Source organism: Rhinolophus ferrumequinum, chromosome X, assembly GCF_004115265.2.
Source record: "Rhinolophus ferrumequinum isolate MPI-CBG mRhiFer1 chromosome X, mRhiFer1_v1.p, whole genome shotgun sequence".
Taxonomy (NCBI): Eukaryota; Metazoa; Chordata; class Mammalia; order Chiroptera; family Rhinolophidae; genus Rhinolophus; species Rhinolophus ferrumequinum.
In genome coordinates this window covers 118,839,301-118,863,203 of record NC_046284.1, presented here as the reverse complement: position 1 = coordinate 118,863,203, position 23,903 = coordinate 118,839,301, and the positions used below count along the sequence as shown (strand labels likewise).

The following is a 23,903-nucleotide window of genomic DNA, read 5'->3' as shown; positions in this document are numbered from 1 at the left end:
ATTTCTGGCTCTAGAAATCTTTGATCAACCAGTCAAAATCGTAGACCTAATTATGTTGTCCTTTAAAATACCATAAACGTTGTGGCAGGCACCTCTATGGTGGTCTCCGATGGTCTCTACCTTCTTGTATTTATGATTTCATCTTTTACTTCCCCTTAAGTAACTTGCTTCTAACTAAGAGAATATGGCAATGTTGAGAGGAAGGACTTTTCTGATTGGTCACAAAGATTGTGATCTCCATCTTGCCAGCAGACTCCCTTCCTAGTTGGCTTTAATGAAGCAGGCTGGTGTGTTGGAAAGGCCCCCATGGCAAGGAACTGAGGGTAGCCTCTGGCCAACAGCCAACAGGAAATGGACCCCTCAGTCCAATAGTCCTCAATGAACTGGATCCTGCCAACAACCACACAAGTGAGCTTGGAATCATCTTCTTCCCCAGTCGAGCCTCCACATGAGACCCCAGCTGCAGAGGACACCTTGATCACAGCCTCGTGAGGCCCTGAGCAGAGGACCCGGCTCAGTTGTGCCTGGATTCCTGACCCACAAAATCTGTGAGATAACAACTGTGTGTTGTTTTATCCCAGCATCTAAGTCTGGGATAATTTGTTAGGCAGCGACAGATCACTAATAGAAGGGCCTCACAGAAAGGCCAAATAAAACCAAGTGACTTGCCACATGTAGCCACCAGTTGGCAACACACAAAAGACAACGATGCTAGTTTCAAAGTGAAAGACAGCTCAACTCCTCCACTATATCAAACCCAGAAAATGGGCCAAAAACAATACAGTGAACATGCTGCCTCTTGGGCCTAATCCCTTTGCTTGACTTCTGTGTCAAAAAGTACAAAACAGAAAGGGTGCAACCTCTAGGCAGAAAAACAGTGAACTAATACTGCATAGATATAATAAATTAATATACATGAACAAAGAACAAATACATAGTAAGTAACAGGAGTTTTAGAAATCACTTGATTTAACCAAGCTGGAGTTGGAGAGGATTCCAACCTAAATTGAGGTTTAAAACGAGGGGATGGCTGAGTTATCCCCCTGGGAATCGTTTTGGTATCCTGGCTGCTTAGGCTAGCTCTGTTGGGCTTAGCTTCATTGTCAGGGAACAGTCCTTTGGATTAAAAAGTTTCCATCTTTTACAGGATTTTTATTTTTTAATAAATGGTTAGTCAAAACTCAAATTCAAATTTTTGGCCCAATTACATCTAGAATATGAGAAATTATGTTATTTCCCTTGGCTTTAAAAATTAATTGAAGCTGCTTTGGAATTTTATAGATTGGCCTTTATGTTCAATATCAGTTCCTTTGTATAAATATTAGAAGTGACAATTTATGTTTGATGATTTCTATACTAATGGGAAACCACAGCTCTTAACTTTATTAATAAAATGCAGAAATTTATAACTTTCTGTTCTGAGGTTGACACTTACTCATTATACTAAATTATGCCCTATCAGCACTATTTCTTAGTACTTAGAACACAGCCTTAGGGGTTAAGTAGCCCTGAGTTTGAATTCTGGCCAATTCACTCACTAACCACGTGGCCTATATCTCCCTGACCCTCAGTTTTATAATCTGTAAATGGGGATAAGTATGAAGTCCTTGAGATGGAGGTTTCCATATAAATTAAATGCTATAATGTAATTAAGATGTTTATATTATGCTTGGCACATAATAAGTAGCTGTTACTATGTTTTAAAGATTTTCTCCTTGTTTTTGTTTTTCTGCAGTTTGAGTATGATATGGCTAGGTATAGACTTTTGGTATTCATCCTGCTTTGTGTTCTATGAACTTCCTGGATCTGTGGTTTCTGTAATTAATTTGGGAAAATTCTCAGCCATTATTACCTCAATTATTTTTTCTGCTCCTTTCTCTCTTTTTTCTTCTTCAGGTATTCCCATTATGTGTATGTTATACCTTCTGTAATTGTCTCACAGTCCTTGGATATTATGTTTCCTTTTTTTTTTTCATTCTTTTTGTTCACTTTGCATTTCAGTTTGGGGAAGTTTCTATTGGCATATTTTTCAGTTCACTGATTCTTTCCTTGGCCATGTACAGTCTTCTAATGAGCCCATCAAAGGCATTCTTCATTTCTGTTATGGTATTTTTGATTTTCAGCATTTCCTTTTGATTCTTTCTGAGTTTCCATTTTTCTGCTTATGTTACCCATTTGTTCTTGCATGTTGTCCATTTTTTTCCATTAGAACTATTAGCATATGAATCAGTTATTTTAAATTCTTGGTCTGATAATTCCAAAATCTCTGTTATATCTGAGTCTGGTTCTGATTCTTGCTTTGTCTCTTCAGATTGTGGTTTTTCTTGCGCTTTAGAATGCTTGGTAATTTTTTTTTTGTCAAAAGTTGGACATAATGTATTGAGTAATAGGACATGAGATAGGTTTTATGTTGATCTACCTAGGAGTTAGGCTTTGTTTGTTGTAGCTGTAGGTGTTAGAAACTTCAATTTCCTCAAGTATCCTTGTTTTGTTTTGTTTCCCCCTCCTGTTGTCTTTGTGTTTCCCTAGAAACTCCTTCTTAAATAGAGTCTGAGAATTGCAGTTATTTCACTTGAATCTACTGTCACTATACAGGAGCCCTATTAATGTGGAGTGTGTGGGGGTGAAGGGAAACGTTCTATAATCCTATGATTAATTCCGAATTTTTTATTGTGCTTCTGTCCCTGGGCTGTAACCTTCACAAGTGCATCTCAGCTTTTATTTTTCCCCTTAGGTAAGATAGGAAGGCTAGAAGGGGCCAGAATTAGGTAGTTTCCCTTCTCTCAAGCCAGATAAGGCTGTGGTAAATTCTTTTCCCTTGCTGTAAAGATTTACAGATTAAAAAAAAAAAAAAAAAGGAATGCTCTGGATTTATTTCAAAATAGTTACTTTTCCCAATGGACTTATTTCAAAATGGCTACTTTTGTGTTTCAGAATGGTTACCTGTCCCCCTCCCTTTGCCCAAGCACCAGGGGATTTTTTTTCTGATTTTCACCATGAGAATTTGGTGGGGGTCCTAGAGGTGAAACCCACAAAAGCGTGGTGTCCCCACTTAGACTGAGTCCCCAGTAGTTTTCAACTCTCAAGCTAGTCCATACACAGCCACCAGCAATTCACTGAAGTTATGGTTTAAGCGTTACTACCAGTTACTGGGTCCAGTGCCTTCTGCTTCAGGTAAACTCATCTGTATTCTCTGTATTTGCCTGTCTTTCCAGTTTTTGGGGATGGAAGTTTGTCCTATGAACTCAAATTCTCTAATGGAGCTAAGAAAAGTCATTGATTTTTAGTTTGTTCAGTCTTTTTCTTGTTGAGAGGGCAGAAGTGATGGTTTCTAAGCTCTTTACATGTTGGAGTGGATATCAGATGCTTCTGCTGTTAACATACTTTAAATTCGTGAACAAGTTACTCTTCTCAACTACAGAGATCATAAATCTTCATATCTAGAACTCGAATTGTCCAAATGTGTTTCTGTCATGGCATTCAAGCTCCTCACGTTATCAACCATAATAGATCTCATTATATGAAATAAATCAGAAATAGTCAAATAACTGCTCCTTTTTGTTAAGCAAAAATGTTATTGCAGTTAATTCTGAAAATATTATTTTTTAAGTAATCAAACTGGAAGTTAATGAAGATTCAAATGAGTAATAAAATGAAGAAAATGTGGACAATTTAATGATTTTTTCCCATAAAGCTAAATTTATTTAATGTAAATGACTGCTCTTCTAAGTTTATATCCTACTTATGTTTTTTTATAGTAAATGTACATTTTTCATATTTTGTGTGTAAGAAAGTTTTTTTTTTATATCATTCATGGCAAAATTTAAAGTTGGCCACTCATATCAGTCCCCTGCCATTAAAAAATCATATTGGTCTCTGAAATGTAAAGACCTGGGAAGCAATGCATAAGAAACGCCAGCAAAAAGCAATATAAAATATCACAGAGAGCTGAAGTACAGTGAGGGCTAAAGTACTGAGTGCATTCAGCCAAGAGGAGGTCATCGGTGACATTATTTGGAGACAGTTTTTAGACAGCGAGCGATGAGAGTAGGAGGCAGGCTACAGTGGGGATAGACAATTCACATTTGTCTCTAAGCAACTAAACTTGAGTGGCCACACAGAAGAAGTGTATATTGGCTCATTGCATACATGTAGTTGCATTGTGCTGGCTGTTAGGTTGCCATATCTTAAGACACATAGGGAAGGGAGATGACATACAGAAACTAAGTAATTTAAGCCATAGCTCTGAAGCAAAAAGGTTGACAAACTCCAAAAATACTTATTTGACTTAATAAAAAAAAACACCACCAATTTATCAGCTTTTTTAACCCTCTGCCCTCTCGTTCAGTCATGCCAATATTCCCCCAGAATGGAAGCTGGATAAACATCAGCACTCTTAGAAACTCCTCTCTGAGCATCTCTATGAAGGATCAAAGTAACGATCAGAGATGCATGTTTCTATCAGCATTAGGGTCATCCCAGTCCTGCTCTCTGGCCCAGAGTGGGACTGATACCTGAGACTGGATTTTATGTCCTTTCCAGAGTGTGTGTGGCACAGAACAGTGGTCGCCTAGCCACTAGCCCAACTTGCCCTAGGAGAAGTTGTGGGGGAAGCACACCCACGTCCCCCGTGAAGCAATGTGGACAGTTAATTGCAAGTCAGGGCACTGTGAATTGAACGATCGCTTATGATGACCTGACAAGTCAGTTCCCATGCATGCTTCCCTTCAGACCATACAATTTCAGTGAGAAGGTTGTCTTTATAACCTGAAGGCCTAGAAACATTTTCAAACCTGAATTGGCCTATTCTTGGAGACTAGTGCTGAGCCTACTGGGATAACATCAATCTGCAGGTTTCCCCCAGCACTGAGGACATATTTCATACTATAATTGAAAAATAGATTTGATTTATATTCCATTGTGTCAGAGCCTACACTTGGGCCTCTCAGTGGAGAGGTCTGGGCAACAGGGAGATGGTCTAGTTTTCAAAAAAGGTACTCCATAGACACCTATGGAGAACAATGCAAAAATGGAGCCAGAGTGATCTTTTAAAAAGGATTCTGATGCTTCTTTGTAGATTCTGGGGTTAGACTGAGGGATGTGAGGCATGGAGAGCCCAGACACGAAACAGAGCAACTAGTGGCCTCCCATCCTGGACTAGCATTTGCTGAGTCCCACTACATGCCAGGCATTTAACATGAGTTCACTGAATCTCCTTAAAACCCCTGAGACTGGGTGTCATTATCTCTGTTTTAAAGAAGAGTAAAGAGAGTCCAGAAAGATGGGTAACATGGCTGGTAAATGACTGAATGGTGATTTGAATTTGAACCCATGTCTGCCTTGCTCTGAGACAACATTATTTGCTGTTCTCCACAAGAAACCCTGAGCGCTCTCTCTTCCTAAACAGATGTCTGTTATCCTATGGGCTGAATTTCTCAAGTTGTGATGTTTTTTCCAGAAGGGCAGAGCATACAAACGAAATAACCCAAGGCTACACGTTATTGACTCAGGCAGGACACTTAGGACATTTTCCTATGGAGTTTATGTTGTGAACTGTTAGCATTGTTTTCTTTATTTTTTTATCAGAGAATGCCTGGAAACCACATGTCTCTTGTCAGAGTTACCTTAGGAAACCCAAGTGATAATGGGAAGCCTTCACAGATTAGTAAATCCTGGGCAATTATCCCTCTAGTGCAGAGGTGGACAAACTTTCTCTGTAGAGGGTCTGATAGCGAATGTTTTGGGCTTTATGAGTCAGGCAGTCTGTCACTACTACTCAACCATACTGTCGTAGCCTGAAAGCTGCCATGGACAATACATAAATGAATGAGTGTGGCTATGTGCCAATAAAACTATTTATGGAGACAAGTTTGAATTTCATATCATTTTCACTTGTCACAAACTATTACTCTTTTGATTTTTTTTCAAATTAAAAAATGTAAAAGTCATCTTTAGCTCCCGGGCTGTGCAAAATCAGGTGGTGACCTGGATTTGGCCCATGGGCCAGTTTGCCGATCGCTGCTATAGAGGATATTACTTTATTTTATTTTTTCATGTATGTTTGATAATTTACTTCCAGAAAGTTTACAAAAGTAGAAGAGAAGATGCACTAATAAATAATGAGGGAAAACTACTGAGCATAACGACATTTGAAATCATATTAACACCAGTTTTTGGTTACTGGGGTGGCTCATAAAACATCAAGTTCTGTATTACTTAAAAAACCTTTTTAATCAAAATGTCTGTGGTGATAATTGTAGATTCACATGCAGTTATAAGAAATAACACACAGAAACCCCTTATACCCTTGCCTAATTTCCCTTTATGGTTACAGTTTATAAAACTGTAGTAGAATATCACAAGCAGAATATAGACACTGATATAATCTACAGAGCTTATTGAGATTTCCCCAGTTTTACTTGTACTGGTAAAAGTAAAATTAAAATATCACGCATTCTCATTTTATAGACCCAGGAACTCCAAACTAAAGACCTGAACTGACTCCGAAGGATTACAAGTGACAGAGGGGTCAGTGTGGGCTGTGCCAGGACAAGAAATCACTTCGTCTGCCTCGCCATTTAATGCTCTCATCCTATCAAACTGCACTAGTAAAATTACAGCTGGAAGCAGGCAAAGGCAGGGTGTTTCTCATCACAGAAGAGAGGATATGATTGACTTGACTCTTAGGGACATTGTGAGCTCACATCCAACTATCTGTCCTTGCCACAGCCTCCCTCCATGGGGTCTTGTGCGGTGTCTCCACTCAAAACTGGAAACTGCCTTATGGTACAGGCAACTGATCAGGCACAGCAAAGTGTGAACATGCAAACAATGTCCAATAATTCTCTCGGGTATATATGGGAACTAGAAACTCTAAAGCTCTGTGACTACAGCGAACAAATCCTTTTCATCAGGCCCCTGGGGCTGATGCAGCTGCATGGTTAACAAGTTGACTATACTGACCAGAGAGTTGAACCAGTTTTGATAAGTTATAATTCCTCAAATCTAAAGCCTTACCAGACAAGTTCTGAGGTCCTGAACAGTCCAAAGAAGAATCTATTTCATGTCTATGTTAGAATGGACAATTTTTTCCCCCACTCTACCGGCAAAGACCAGAAGTTCAGATTTCCTACCATCTTTCACTCCTCAGAATCTCAGAGGCATTGCAACAGTATGTCCATATCTTAAACAGGTTCTACTCAAAATAGGGTCATAGGATCCGCAAACTGCATCAGCATCACCTGCAAATTTGTTAGAAATGCAGACTCTCAGGCCCTACTCCAAGACCGGGAGAATCAGAGATTTTGCAGGTGGGGCCCAGCAACCTGTTTCTTTACTAGCTCTTGTCTGGAGACTCTGAAGCTCACTAAAGCTTCAGCAATGTCTTCAACCACTTCAGAACTATTTCAAGTAGACAATGGAAATGTAAGTCCTAGCTTGCAAATAAGTTTTTAAAAAAACCCAACAAAACAGTTTCAGTTCTTTTCTGTCAATTACACAGTCTTTATGAGGTCAATGTTGATATAAGCAGAAGCCAGAGTTGTTATTTCTGACATTCAGCAGATCGTAGCTTGCTTCCTTCACACTTGCTATATTTAAGTCATGTTTCTAACGAAAATGGTGAGTTTGTGCTTCTACTTAGCAGCTATTTAAAATTCTTTATCAAACTGTAATTTCCTTGAGGGCAGGAGACATGTGTCTCCATAGGCCAATAAATAGGTGCCTAATAAATGGTGCTTGAACAACTGAATGGCTTGTATTTTATATTATAGTTGCTTCGTCTTCTACTAAACCGGGCACTTAAAGGTTGTACAAGATGCTGAATTCTCGAAAATGTTCTGACTATCCTTAAGTATCCAGCAGATTTCCCCGAACACAATAGGTTTGTAAATATTGTTAACTGGACAATAAGAACCAACTAAACTACATCTTTGGTGCTACTGCATAGACTCCAAATAATTTCACTATGGACATTATTTCTGTGTCCATGTGGGAAAAACTAATTTAATATGTGCCATTCTGAATGTTGTTTAACAAATATTACCTACAGAATGAAACTTGAGAGCATGTTTGGGGAGGCTGTGGGTAAACAAAGGTAACTGTGACAGAGGTACCGTCTTTCAAAAGGGGCCCTCATGGAACAATAAAGGCGAAAGGAGGCAATGGATACCCAGCCAGGTGAGCTGGCAGGCCCAGCTTCTGTTTCTACCACGATTTTTCTAGTTCAGAAACCAAATTACAGTCTCACCAGATGATCCAAATTCTGGCATTAAGGTAGGGCTGTCTCAAGCCCTTTGGTGTTGAGCTTTTGGGTGTTTCTGCCTTGGTTATTCTGTAAGACTGAGAGTAATCGACCCTTCCACAGAAAGGTGTTATGATATAAGCCCTTTTGAAGGATCCGATGTGTGTGAAGGAAAAACACAATGTCTTTACTTAAGGCTCTAGGGTAACTTAGCAAGGAAAATCTGTGTGCTTGAATTTTCGTACAGCTCATTTGAAAGGTCAGGAAACCCTAAGTGTTTTCCTCAGAGGTCTTTGTTATAAAACACTACAGAGGGATACAATTTTGTCATCTACCTTTCAGGAAAACAAGCAAATACATCCTTCATCTGTGCCTCAGAATCTAAGTGGAGGAAAAGTAAAATTAAATGTTTATGGTAAGTAGACTTCAGCAATGAAGAACTTTGGAAAACTCCTACAATTATTACTAATCTCAGGATGGCTTCAACGTGGTTTTCTTTTCCATCAAAAGAACAATTTCCTTGATAGTGACAGGAAAAGGAAATGGTGATGGATATTAATTTCTTTCATTCAATATCACTGCCATTTTTGCATATTTATAAAAATAGAATTTTGTTGTTGATTAGGGTTTCTGCCCTCTTGAAATGTGTCTTCAGGACATGTATATTTTTAAAAGGACTAATGTGTTTCTGATCCAAGAGGAAATACAAAACCAGTCTGGGTAAAACATCATCTTCCAAACAAATTTCAACTTTGTATTTAATTTGTTCAAGCATTTCACAGAGAATTTGTCTCCAGGCAAAATTCTTAAAAGCTAGTTTTGAGCCAACATACGTTACAACGGTTGCTTGCAATCACTGAGTATTTTAGTACCATTAGTGCAAATTTATTTGAGTAATGTTTTACATGCGAAGCTTTAGGCCGATCGAGTCTCAGAAAGATTCTTTAAAGGTATAAAGCAGTCCATTGTGAATTGAATGGACAGGGTGATAGAGAATGAATGTCCAACTTCAACTCTGGCAGGTCACTGTCTCGACATGCTATCAATCCTTTTCCTTAGCTATATTAACAAAGAGATCCTAAGTCTTGTCTAAGTCCACAGACCTCTGAAGGAAGTCTAAACAATTCTGAGTGATTTGGAGTAAAAGCAATATTAACCAACACATTCAAAAGCTTTTCAGTGGGTACCCTCTCCCCAGAGGCAGTGTGTTTTGTATTATTTGTCCTTCAGAGGAACAGTTCCATAGCTCACATAGTGATCAAATATTGGGCCATCACTCTCAAGGAACTTAGTAGGGATGATAGCAGCCAGCATTTATTGAGCACTTACTCTTTGCAGAATACTGCACATACATCTTCTAATCTACTTTTAGCAAATGACCCAGGCAGGCAGGTGGTAAAAGAAACCAAGGTTAGGGAGTTAAGTGTTAAGAGCAGGAAGTCCAGATAGCAAGTAGCGTGGCAGGAATGATAATTCAGGTCCGCATGGCTCGAAAGTTTGTTTTCCTAACGTCTATGCCATTCTGCACCTCCTCACAGGGCATTAAACACCTCGTGATGGCTGTGGAAAACTGAGGGTTGTGAAAACAAAGTTGAGTTCTTTTCTACATCTTTTTTTCTTTAGGTGGGATGGGAAGCAACACATATATATTAGTTTTATTTTGGTTTATTTATGGGGAAATAATTTGCATCATATGAGCATCTGTGTGTTTGTGGGTGTGTGTATGTGCATGTGTGTGTGTGTGTGTGAGAGAGAGAGAGACAGAGAGAGACAGAGAGACAGAGAGAGAGACTTAGAAATACTGCAAAAGTTAGTTCCAAGACCACTCATCTAGTCTTCTCAACTAACTAAATGAAATTAATTTGAACTGTAATTATCTCCTTTACTCACATCCCTCCATTTGTGACTTATAGAATGTTATATTCTTTTTCTTAAACATTACATTGTGGTTGTTACATTTACTCCATGCAACGGCCTCAAATTTCTCCATCCCATTCTTTTTCTCTTCCCAGTCATGAGGTAGTTGGTGTGCTTTTCCCCATCCCTAATTGCTTTCTTTTGGTATACACTCATTTCCTTCCTTCCATTTTCATAAATTCAATATTTGGAACCCAGAGAGAGTAAGAAACAAATAGATGTTATGTGGAAAGAAATCACTATAACCTAACATTTCCACATTTGTTCTGTCTCGTCTCTAGGAGTTCCCAATTAATCTTTGTCTCAATTCTTTGGCAAATTTCAGGAACTCTCATAATCCTCAAATTATCATCTTCCAATATTCTTCCCTTGGCAATTCCATGGAAGCTTCCTGCCTCCATGCAATCCTAGGATCTGAGTAAGAGCCATATTTTATGGAATACCATGAGAGTACTCTTCCAGATGGTCTATTTTATAACATTCTGCAAGTCAAAGGATGCTGTACGTGTAGGTATGTCTTCCCAAGCCTTTCTAATCAGTGGGTTAAGACAAACCATTTTACTATTCATTATACCTTTTGCCAATCTTTTCTCATATCTGGGATCATACCTGATGGTTTTTGTTTTTCCCATAGGTAGAGCCTTTGTTTCATGGCTCTCATTTTCTTGAGCAGTCCCATTGGCCTCAAACACTTAACAGCCATAAAAGTAAGATAAAATTGCCCATTGAGGGGCTCTGGAATACAGCCAATGCATTGGAATTAAAGTGATGATCCTTGCTGCTCTGAGCTTATCTGCATGGAGGAGAAATAGATTGCACTTGCCAGGGTTATATAAATATGCCGGGAAGGGCATAGCGAACCCTTGCAGGGCAAACTAGGCAAATCCACAAAGCTATGGTCAGTGAGCAAAAACCAGCAGGTCAACTGTCCCATATTTAGTAACTGGAAATATGAGGTCTCTTTTGACTTAATGTGCTAACATGGAGCCACAAAAGACAACAAATTCTGCGGCAGGCCAGGGTACTTTAGTCATAATGCCACCCTTGAAAAAGGTCACAAAAAAGATATGATCTTTATAATTTTTGTGTACCTAATGGGCCAATTATCTATTAAACATTTGGGAAGAGTGATCGTTTCAGGGAAATACTAAAAGAGTCTTTAAAAATAGTCAGTTGATTCCAGTGATTTACGTCATAAAGAAACAGACCATTTTAAATAACACATGGGCAATAAAAGCAAGCAGATGTTTGCATTCTAACCAAGGCACTAATGGAGGTGCTATGGCACCGTATCAAAGTAAAGTTTGCCATCTTCAGAACTGCTCACTGGAGTTTTAAATGCAGCTGCGTAACTTTGCGTCAACAAGTGGTGAGCATTCCCCGACCACTCTCAGCCTCATTGCCTGCTGCAGTAAGAATTAATAATTCACTGTTAACATGCTGCGTCAAACTTGTTTCCTGAAATGGGCCTTGAAACGTGTGATTGACTGTAAGATTCTAACTTGCCATAAAAACAATTCCTCGGGTTGCTGAATTTCAAACATAAGTTATTATGAGCAAAATCACAGTAAAAATAAATGAGCAAGTCCAAACCCACAAGAGACTGGATTTGGAATTTTGCGGGCAGGCTCCAAGCCTGGCAATTACAGAGTCAAGCACTGGGCACTTGAGTAAAGCTTGACAGTGGAAATGGATTCATATACGACCACCTCTTCCCGCCCCTCTCCTCTTCAGAAAGTCTAAGCGTTTAGTAAATATTAAGGCAGGTACTGCTGGCCAAATAAATCACTCCTGGGAGTATGGAAGGCATTTGGAGGATTAACTCTTTAGGCCACCGAGCTATCGGTCACTGCCCTAGAATAATCATTTATTAAATCAGGAATAGCCAACCTCCTCTGGGGCGCCTCACAGTGTAGAAGCCCACCATTTCTGCTACACAAGCCTTTTGGAGTAGGGACATTTACAAAGCAAATAGTATTCACACTAGTATCGCAGAATAGAACTAATTACAGATCAGACAGGCTCTGCCAACCTCAGGGGTCAGTTTCGCTGGGACGAAGCCCACCAGAACATTATTATACAGTCATTCTCTGGGACCTACTGCTCGGTTGGCTGTCTTCTCAGGTGGGCTAACAGTGGCCCCTTCGCCCTTACTCTTACTCCCTTCTTTCAGTCTTCCACTTGTCCACCTTCATTTCTGTGCTGTCTAATCCTCCTTTGGTCAAGACACGTAGAGAGTAATGTCTTCTCAGCCATCCGCCAACTCAGCCACAATGACCATTTTGGTCTCATTTCATATTTTTTAATTTTTTAATGTTACCTCCTCAGTTCTTTCTTCTGTATTTCCATTTTTTGCTCGTTTGCTTTAACTTTGCAAGTATTTCCCCTGGTTTCATTCTCACCCTTTCTCCTCTCTCTCTCTCTCTCTCGCTCTCGCTCTCGCTCTCGCTCTCTCTCGCTCCATATATATATATATAGTATTTTCTAGCAATATGTGGCTTGCCCCTTCTTTTCTTGATCCCTTATTTCTCCACCTGTTTGTCTGATGGGCTTTTGTTTATATGTGGAATGTGGGCTTGGCTGGGGATGGGAGAGCAGATTTTTGTTGCTTTGGGATCTCCCCTCCTCTAACATTTCCTACTTTTCTCTTTCTCCCCCTTTTCTCCTTTTTTCTTTTCCTTTCTCCCTGACCTATTTGGACTTCCACTTTTCTTCTGAATCACTATACTTGGTCTTAAAATATTGTGACATTATCTTTTCTTATATCTTTCATCTGAACTTGAAAAAAAATCAGTAATAGTTTACCCTCTGAAATACAGAGAAAATTTCAAATGGACACATACATTTGCATATATGTAATACACATGTACATAGATACGTACAGTGTTGCTTTCTCATCAATAGTGACGCTAGTAGAGAAACAAGAACTGGGTGTACTAATACTTATACATGGAAATATTTTACCAGAACTATAAGCCCTGAAAAGGTCTAGGAAGCAGCAATGAAAATTAATTTTATGATAAAAATAAATATATTTTGTCATATAACAATATATATGTTTCACTGGAATCACTAGTATTATATATTGAGATAAAGTTAACTTTGAAATTCCTGATCAACAGCAATAAATTATATATAAGACACACACACATACACACACACACACACACACCATGGTTATTTTCCCCACAGAAGGCAGGTCATTTATAAATAAACTTTTGTATAATCTAAAACTCATATATCGACTTACGCTACCAAAATACAGCCTTGAGTAAGCAGAGAAACAAGTAAATCAAATGGACAAGTATATATAAAATAGGCTGTATCAGAGATAACACAGGACATATTTTGTTAACTAATTTATGACCTACAATCTGTTGGCAGAGGCCTTCCTAATTTCAGTCTTTCTGAGCAGGATAAACAAACCAGAATGCCTGATGGTGTGTGAAGCTCACATCTTTATCTTTGCAAGAGCTTTATTTGGCAGCCTGGAAAGAGAAGTCCTCAGCATTTTTCATTCATTGTAATGTTTGATGTGTTTTCTCTTTGCTGCGACCTTCACTCTGGATCATTCTAACAGGTTCCTTCATTATCTGTGAACTATCGACAAATGATTTATTGGCAGGTAACCACATTCATGGGCAAAGTGACCTCTTTCTCTAGTATGACACTGTCTAGCTTTGGCTTCCTTCTCTTGCACCGTGAGTCCTAAAACATCCAGACTTGGGGCAACTACTACCGTGTTTCTCTGAAAATAGACCTAGCCAGACCATCAGCTCTAAAGCGTCTTTTGGAGCAAAAGTTAATATAATACCGGGGATTATATTATGTTATAAAGACCCAGTCTTATAGTAAAATAAGACCAGGTATTTTATATTATACTATATTATACTATATTATATTATATTAGATCCGGTCTTATAGCAAAATAAGACCGGGTATTATATCATATTACATTATATATTATATTATATTATATTATATTATATTATATTATATTATATTATATTATATTATATATTATACCAGGTCTTATAGTAAAATAAGACCGGGTCTTATATTAATGTTTGCTCCAAAAGATGCTTTAGAGCTGATGGTCCGGCTAGGTCTTATTTTCAGGGAAACTCGGTATTGCACGTGCTAACTGCAAGTTTCTATGGAATGCTCCTACTTTGAACTTAGCAAAACTAAAGCCAAATGGATCTTTATGAAGTGAAGTGGCAGCTTCCCTGGGAGATACAATTCAGATTTAGAATTGCCTTTTTAAACTGCCCTTATATCTTGAAATGCATTTGCACCAAAATAGTCCATGTAGAGAAAAAGATTATGAAGATAGGGGAAGGTAGTGGAAAGAGGAAGCTCTTAAAAAACTGCCTAGACTTCTATTTCAGATAACAGCTTCCATTCCTGCTTCCTTCTCCACTCCTCCCACATACCCAAATCTCAGTCTGGGTATATACAGTAAAATCTCAAATATCCAGATGGAGAACCAAGTACAGTCTAGTTATCTGAAAGTTCACCCAAACATTACACAAGTGACATGACAAAATGGAATGCCTCCCACTCTCTCCCACATGTTTTCCTATATGAGAAGTGTTTCTTGTGTGGAAAAATAACTGAATGGGGTTTTGATGGGAAACTTAATCTTCTTGATAATTCAGTGAGAGATAAGTATGGCTCTAAAATAGACTTAATAGTGTGTGTCAAGAACAAAGGGAAAGAAATGGAATAAGGAGAATTTTGGTAGTGACCTGGATCCTACCATGCCAGAACACCTGCAGAGAGGGAAGCTAATACCTGGATTCCATAGGGTTTAAGCCCCTCCTTTTCTTCACCTGCTTATTCCAAGGTTTTCCTAACCCTGTGGCTGCAGCTTTCACTGCCAAATGTCTCCCTTTAGTGAGAGAATATTTGGAAGCCAGAAAGGAATTTGCTGAGGTCACTCAAGGGCAGTGGAATCATGCATCATATAAAACGCTCTTGCTAAATCAATGCTAGAAAAACAGAACGGTAAAACCTTCGCCCAAAGCCTACAGGGAGTGTGAAGTTAATCAAGTGTGCTCATCTGTTAGTGCAAACTCTCAGGTTACATTTTCCTAAATCCTATAGTCCTTTTACAAGTGATAAGGGATCTCAGCTGAGGAAAGCAATGTAGCTTATTCATATATGGGACTCCTTAATCCAGGTTGGGGAAGAGGAGGAGAGGTGGTTGGAATGAAATAGAAGGAATTCACCAGACAACTGAAGTTAATAGCTGCCCTGCACATTATCAACACGGAGAAAACTCCACTTAGGTAAACTTACAGAGTGTGGAGATAGCAGCTGTCAAGACTCTTACGTACCACCCCACCCCCCAGGAAGTTATTGAAAATAGCTATTCTTTTCCTAGGCTTCACTACTGGTGAATTTGTGGACTGATAATAGTAACTTGTGTTCTTTTGATTGTCTGAAAAACCCTGTGAGGTGGATGTTTATGGTCTCCTGTTTAAAGATGGGAAAACTGAGACTCAGAGAAACTTAGCATCACACAGCTAGTAAATGAATGAGCTAAGACTTGAACTCACACCAAGTCTTTCAGTCCCAAAGCTCGTGCATTCTCCACTCCATCAGCTACAAAGAATTCCTCTCCTACCCCTAAACCAGGTCAACTTTCATTATTCCCTACATCATTAATGGCATTATTATCCCCCCAGTTAGGTGAACCAAATTCCTGGGAGATTGCTTTGACACTTCCTGGTCCCTCACCACTGCTTATGTCCCACTCTTGTCTATTTCACCTCTGAAATATAACTGAAATTCACCCCCTTCTCTTCATCTCTACCACAATGATATCAGTACAAGGAGACACCATCTTTCCCTGGAACCCTCTCCCAGGCTCCTGTCTGGTTCACCCACATTCACTCCAATGCCCCTCTGATCTATTCTCCAGGTTGCTCTCTCAGTGTGGCTTTTCCAAAAGAAAAATGTCATCCCTTGTTGACAACTCCCTGATACAGTCTGGCCATTTCCTACCCCTCCACACACACTCTTTCCTCCTAGCTTTCAGTTTAAGCATCCCTTTCTTAGGGAAGCTTTCTCTGACTTCCCTCCCTATTAGCTAAATCCTCCCAGTACAACCTCATGGCAACATCGAGCCATGATGAAACTGTATAGTTTTCATGCCAGGCTCACCTTCAACCTTGTTTGCATGATATTTCATCAATGTTTGCCTCCTAAACTAGACGATTAAGTACTTGAGTGCAGGCTCCACTTCAGCTTTGGCATGTAGGGTGATGCCTGGTTCAGAGCAGGAATTTGATAAATATTGTTGAATGAATGATGAGCTGCTCCTTTTTGGTTTTCTCTCTTTCTGCCATCTCTCCATTCCTGTATCCTCATCCCCATCCAATTGCTTGTCCCATCTTCATGGATCTTGTTCCCTTACATAGTTTTAATTGGAAAGAAATCCATGCCAAAGCAGTCAATATGGCTACTACAGATGTTGCTCTCTCTAGAGCCACAGCTTCTACTACAACACTCTTCATGCTTTCAAAGACAATGAAATCATTCTCTAGTGCTGAGATTTTAGGCATCGTGTGGGATGGGGGAGATACACTCTTATTTCCTGAGTTCTCAGGGGACATCTCAGGCTGCAATCATGACATAATTGTCATTTCCCACCCACCCTTTTCAGTCATAGAAGTATATATTGTTGTCACTTCTGTTGAGTTCTAGGCATTATTTGAAACAAGCCCTACCCACTCGGAAAAAGTCACAAGCACTGGCAAAGCCTCTCAAAGAAATGGAAAGGAATAAGAGTTTCCCTCAGGCTACGGAGAGATCCTCTCAGGGCTCAGGCAGCACTGGGAGAAAGTTGTCTGGAGAGATACCCAGGAGATCTATGGAACCCACCATGTGTGTGGTTCTTAAAGCATTTGCGGACACACGTTAGAAGGGTTCAGGAATTACCTCACTGAAAAGTGTCGTAAGTTGGTGGATATTCCTGGGGGTACAAATGGACAATTGCATTCCCAGATAGGGCCATTTCAGAACGGAATATCGTTCCGGTTATTACCTTTCAGTAGAAATTCAGATACAGTATAGCAGCTCTTTTAAAAGAAATGCTGTATTTTGGCACAAACCATGATGGCATGGTGTGGGAAAGCACACACACATGACAACTCTAATCTTAAAAAGTTTATCTTACCTCTATTTTCCAATTTGATGTATGCACAGGAGGAATAAATGATTTTTAAAAAATTGGCCTCAAGAAGCCTAAAAGAATTCTTTCAATAAATGTTGTATAAAATACATAAATGCTACGAAAACATTGCGTCCTAGTCTAATTAGAAGTATTGTTTTTCTTCCTTAGTGTTGTATCTAACAATGGATATCTCAAGTTCAATGAGAGGAAGTCAGAAATAGTCACTTTATTATCTACATTTCAATCAAGCCATTACTATGGACTGAACTGTGTTCCCCATCCCCCGATTTCATATGTTAAAGCCCTAACCCTCAGTGGGAAGGTATTTGGAGGTGGGGCCTGTGGGAGGTGATTAAGGTTAGATGAGGTCATGAGGGTGTGGCCGCCATGATGGGATTAGTGCCTTTATAAGAAGAGGAAGAGAGAGATTGCTCTCTCTCTACCATGTGAGGACACAGTGAGAAGATGGCTAACTGTAAGGCTGGCAGAGAGCCCTCATCAGACACTGAATCTGTCCATACCTCGATCTTGGACTTCCTGGCTTCCAGAACTGTGAAAAATGAGTGTCTTGTATTTAAGCCACTCAGTCTATGGCATTTCGTTACAGAAGCCCAAGCTAAGACAGGTGCCCTGCTCCTTCATCACACCAACACCACATGCTTCCCACTTTCCTTAGCCAGGAGAGAACTCTTTCTTGTCAGGGCACATCAGCCCGTGGCACATATTCTCTCCACATCATAGGAACCACATCAGATTAAATGTTACATTCCACTGGGGTACGATGTTGGTAGGTGGGGAGTGGGAGAAAGAGAATGGGATCTGAGGGTAACCTTGGGGGCATAACGTCCTTAGAGAGGTCCATCCTTAAGAATCCTGGAAAACAACTGCTGTGAACTGAAGCCAGAAAGATGTTCCACTTGTGAATAAAACAAGTGGCTTTTATCAATAAATGCGGTAACCAGCCCAGTCCCTCCCACTGCTGCTGTTGGAAAAGCTTTCAAGTTGTTAAATTAATAAGTACAAAGTGAGTATTTCTTGTTTTGTTTACAAAATATATTTGTTTTGGGAAAATACCTTAAAAGGGGGAAATGGAAATTTGAGATAACATAGATTGTTACAGAAGGAAGGAAACTTTAGAACAAGGGTCTCAAACACAAAGCCCCATAGGGGACAAACAGGTAACAAAAATAAGCAAAGAGGACCTGATAAAAGACATTAGAAAGTATATCATACTTCATTGAAAAGCAAATTTTAAATCACCGAGTGGGCAAAATTTCATACGGGCCACCGGTGTGTGTCTATTACTCCTTCAACCCCTTGTTTGTTCAAGATGCCTAACCCTCTCATACCCATTTCAGATCCAGCTAATACTTATTAATTAACATCATGCCTAGCATTGTGCTAGGTGCTTTCACAGACATAATCATCTTCCGTACTCATAACTGTTCCATGAATTGTGTATTTATGTCTCTACTGATAGATGAGGAAATTGAATACCAGAGAAGTTTAAGATGACTCGGCTAAACCCACTGTCCACTGCTTTGGAAGAAACTTGGGAAATACCGCTATTCTTTTGTTTCTTAACTTTTAGCCAAGTATATCAGTTCGAATAAACTTGTTATCCGTTCTCTACTAGTTTATACACTGTTTTGTTCCCCAAGGCAATACATGATGAGTGTGTCAGTACAGATCTAAATAACTGCACAATTAGATACTCAGGGGGGAAAATAATTTGGGTTTAACTAACCAAGGCCTCTTTTGCAGAACAATACCTATAAATAATGCAGCATTTCCTGGCCCAAGCTCTTTGGCGAAAATTCCAATTCTGTCACGTGTTAAAACTCAAACTGTCAAATTGAGGAGGTTCTGCTTAATTTCATTTCTGTCTCAAGTTTAGACAAGTGAAGAGCAACTCACGAGTGAGTGTGAGCATATGAGTACCTATAGTTTAGAGACATTCTTTATGCAGATCCAGCTATTAAGTACCAAGCATATCTGAAAATACCATATCCCACAAAGCATTGCTATCCATTTATATTTTCCTTTTAAATAAAAAATAAAGTTGGCTCAACCTTTGCTAATATTGTATAAAGTAACTCAATTTCTTTGAAAGGTTCACCCACAGAAGATTCCCTTATATGTGATTGCAAGCAATTAATTAAAAAATGGAAATGTACTTTTACATTTAACTAGAAGTTCTAGTCCTGTCTGTGACCTCGCCAGCTAACCTTTCTTCAAATATAAATATAGTTTAAATTGGTTTTTCCAATGCCCTAGACACTTGGAAAATCCTACTGGTGCACACCAGTTATTAATTCACCATCCCTAATTCTAAGCCTTACATATATAACCTTAGAAGTGACAGCAGCTTTGCTTGTCTGCTTCATAAGAATTGTCACTGGAACTTGTACCTTAATAATTTCCAGTGATTAAAAGTGAGTATAAAAGCTCTCAAGTTACCCGGTACTCTGGAAATATCTCTTCTTCATGTGCTACCCTACGAACTCCTGACAACCCAAGAAAATGTGGACTTGAAAATTACATTAACAAAATATAAAGAGGCATCATCCAGACCTCTGTCATTATAGATAATCTGCAGGGAGCAAGGTGGTGTCTTTCTTCTCTAAGCATATGGAGTTCATTGGCCTCTACCTGACATGGAAACCCTCTGGTCACTGAAAGCACGAACATCATGACCTGTGTGTTACCTGCTTTGTGCCCATCATTGGGGAAGGTCTGATTTAAAGAATGTCCCTCAGCATGACCAGCCAAAAAGTGAGTAGTCGAAAAAGTTTGTAGGACATTATGCTTCATATGCTGCACACATTCAGGTAATGAGATTTCTTTTTGCAGAAATGCTATCAGTTGCACGACTATTTGGTTTAAATTCATCTGTCTCCTATATACCCGCTTTTCCTCCAGAGTACTTAGCATAGGACTTCAAAAGGCACTCAATAAATATTTGCTGAATGAATGTAACAGGAATTAATAATACAAAATGTTTTTGAAAAGGTAATTGATGTCAAATGGTAGGCAGAGAAAGCCAGAGAAAGTTCACCAGGAACAGGAATGCTGTATACAAATTTGGTACAGTGTCCAAGGAAAGAATTTACACTTAATAAATAACTTTGGAAAGCAGGTTCTTTTATGTCATTGCCTCTGGACGAGGCCACACTGGTGGTGGGAGAATCCCAGACAAACACACCCTGATAGCAGTTTGAGAAAGGGAAGTATAAACGATAACTAAATATTAGAAAGGATCTTATAAAAAAACACTTCACTATTAGCTTTTCAGATCTTTAAGAACAGGACAACACACACCCCTCTTTAAATAAAAAGGGCAAACTGGATGACATATAGAGGGCCTTGACATCCCACCATAGCATGAAAGACAATAAATATTAGTATATTTTTCTTCACAGTGACCCCCAGCGTAGCAGAATTTTGACTTGCACGATCTACACTCTGGGCCTGGATGGTCACAGTGTGCTAGCTTTCACGCATCCTGACAGATAGAGAAGTTGATCCTATCTATACGATATAGTGGGGCAAACTGAGGAAGCTGTGTGGTCCAGAGATCACCTTCTGGGGGATACCGCCAGCCCAAGCAGAGTCTGATGGCCCAGATGCCAAGAGGACTCAACCTCTGGGTATGTCTGTAACCCACTCATCATCGACCAGTGCTCTGTGGCCCACCCATTGGGAGGCTTTGTCTTCAAGAATTTTCCTCAGGATGACTGGCTGTCAGGTGAGTTTGCAGCAAACCATTCTTCACATGCTACACTTTGGTGGGGAATCACAACACATATTAGCAGATGAACATATTAAGGCTCCGAGAAGACTGGTGTTTCTTTGTTGTTCTCCCCTTCTCCCCCGCCCTCCCCCCCTACTTTCCAATCTCCTTTAACCAGGACACTCTTTCACCATCTCACAGGTCTAAGCAGCTGCGGAATGGTTAACCCTCCACCGGAGCACACAGCACCAGTGACTCAAAAGGCTTAATGCAACACCACCATGTCCTAAGTATCTTTCATTGCAGATTAGCTCGGACCCTGAAATAACTTTAATCATCAAGAAGAAATCCTCCTGGAATGCTATGAACGCCAAAGTGTTAAATACAATAATCACCATTATTGCCCCCAAATGAGCCGATGAGGAACCGAGGATAAGTGGATTCTGGAGCTGGGACTCCCAGTCATGTACAATAATTCATATGCCCCTGGCAAGGAGAACTCTAAACATGAGATTCAAAAACCCTATGCTTAGCCTCGGCCTTCCCCACCCCAGGAGACTTATCTATCTTTCTGGTTATATAGTCCCTTGGCTGTTGATGTAATTAGTATATAATAACTGTGTACATATCAACTCACAGGAAAAACGGCGGACGTGCTGGTTGATTTGGCTTGAGGCCATCTCATCGGCAGGGTGAGACAACCCGGTAGAAACATCTGTTATTAACCGTATATTTTAAAATAGTGTTTTGTGTCTCCTGGGTTACTGATTCCCACTGAAAGCAACACAATATCAAGACTCCTGTTTTTCTGAGCAGCACCTAGGAGCTAACAAGCTTTAAAACATTTGCAATAGTCTCTGCAGTTCTGCTGCTTGTGCTATGAAGAATTTTATTTCCTAAAACGTCTACTGTATCACACACACTGCTTTTCTAGGTTTCAATCTCATAGAGGTGAGCAGGTTTCATTTAAACTGTGTCACTATGAAGAGTTAAGGTTTTTCAAGTCAAGGGCCCCGAATAAAACTGGCCGTAGCTTTTGTTTTTATGAAGAAGCACTTGCCGTTCCCTCTATTCAATCAGTAGCCTCACTAGGGATTGGACTATGACTTGCAATTTTTTTTTAAAAAAGGGGCCATTCTCTCAAATCTGCTTGTTTGCGCTGAGTACTTTTCTTGAAATTAACTTAAGAAATTAATTTCTTAATAGGAGAAATTCAAAATCGGGTGCTCGTGCCACTGGCTGCAGTCAGTAGCACAATGCTGCTTCCTAAACTTCTAGGACGAAGTCCCTGTGTTGGGCAGAAAATGACAATCTTTCTTTGACACATGAGCAGTCAAATTTTCAAAACATTTATCCAAGCTAACTCAATGAAGAAACCACTTTGGCATGAAAAAATAAAAATGAAAAAAAAATAAAAATGTACCTGATTCCAAATCACTTTTGACAGCTCTGCTATATATATAGAAAGAAATCGACTTTCTTCAAAAGTTTTACCTGTGCCCCAAAACTCAGTTGGGATAGTTTTGCCTTCTTTCTCAATTGTCCCAACTAGAACGAAAATGCCCCTGCAGGTCTGTGAAACCCTTGCACATGTCCATGTTTAATTACATTCAGATTGAGATCTTTGTATACATATAGGATATAGCCAAACTTTAACTCAATCGACCGCAGCGCCTTTGACATACAGCCTTTATTCATCGTTCTCGCCTTATGTATAAATAGACATGCGCGACTTGTCAAAATGCAAGCCCGAGCGTCTTTACATTGTCTAGAACAAAGAGCCCAGCTTGGCTTCTTTCTTTCCTCAGTGTCTCAGAAGTTGTCCTTTATTCCATGTGCAGGATGCAAAGATTTTGCTGCTGCATGAATGAAAAATGATACCTTCAGACTGCCTTTTTCGTGACAAATTGCACTTCTGCAGAATATCACACTGCCTGTGGTTGTAAGAACCCCACTTAGATTTACTATTACTTCCTCGGGGACTCAGCCTTCTCGCAAAGCACCCCAAGGCTCATTTCCAGGGTTTTAGAGTGCAACAAACATGAGAAAGTTTGCTCATCGTGATGGTCTAGAAACTCTTCGCTAGTAAAAACAGCCTCTGGAATGTGTAAAGTGCTAAAATCCTTGCCTCTGTGGACTTTGGGTGTACAAAACAGGCAGGAAAGTTGTCTGGAAGTATCTGCGAAGCATTGTGTTTGCTCAGGAAGGAGCTGTGGGGTGAGAGGCTGAGCTAAGCCTCTCCCTCTGCCTCCTGGGTGTGAGCAGTGAGGCTGCCACTTAGCAGAAGCAAGCAGAAAGAGATCGGTAAGACTCACCGGCTTCCCCATTTTTCCCAGGACGGGGTTTTGTTCCTCAGCTGTGATCTGGATCTGGAAGAGGCAAACCTGTAGGTCCTCCAAGCAGGCTGCCTGGGATCAGCTGGATGGCTGGAGCGTTCAGGAAGCTTGCTCTGTCCAGCTCCGAATCACTCCCCCTCTCAGGCTGTGTGCTTACACGCCTCCCAGTCAGCGCAAAAATCCGCCAAACTCAGGTCAGCCGAACAGGTTTCCTTATATAGGTAAACATGAATTGCATTCCTGGTGAAAGAACTTAACTAGGAATCCTGTAACCTGGTTAACTCTACACAAGCCAGACTGGCTCAGAGTCAGTCAGCCAGTGTAGGGTTTGGTTGCAGTACAAAGGGATTTGTGCGATTTAATTAAAATCATCTTTATCCTGGCAGTCTGTAAAATTGGCCCTTCTAGTGTAACTGTGAGTCAACAGCTAGTATTTTATATCATGAGCTGTGACCAACCTTACATTATCTGGAGGCATTGTAGGGAGAAAAA

At 39.9% G+C, this 23,903-nt stretch overlaps 1 protein-coding gene across 1 annotated transcript in view; it reads right to left on the bottom strand.

Annotated features, from left to right (window-relative positions):
* The window catches only part of MID1 (midline 1), a 324,586-nt gene extending 301,093 nt beyond the window's left edge, over positions 1-23,493 (bottom strand). Inside the window, exon 1 of the mRNA XM_033115987.1 lies at positions 23,391-23,493. The gene's annotated coding sequence lies outside the window, so the exon portion shown is untranslated. The remainder of the gene's footprint in view (positions 1-23,390) is intronic.
* Between the last annotated feature and the right edge of the window lie 410 nt (positions 23,494-23,903).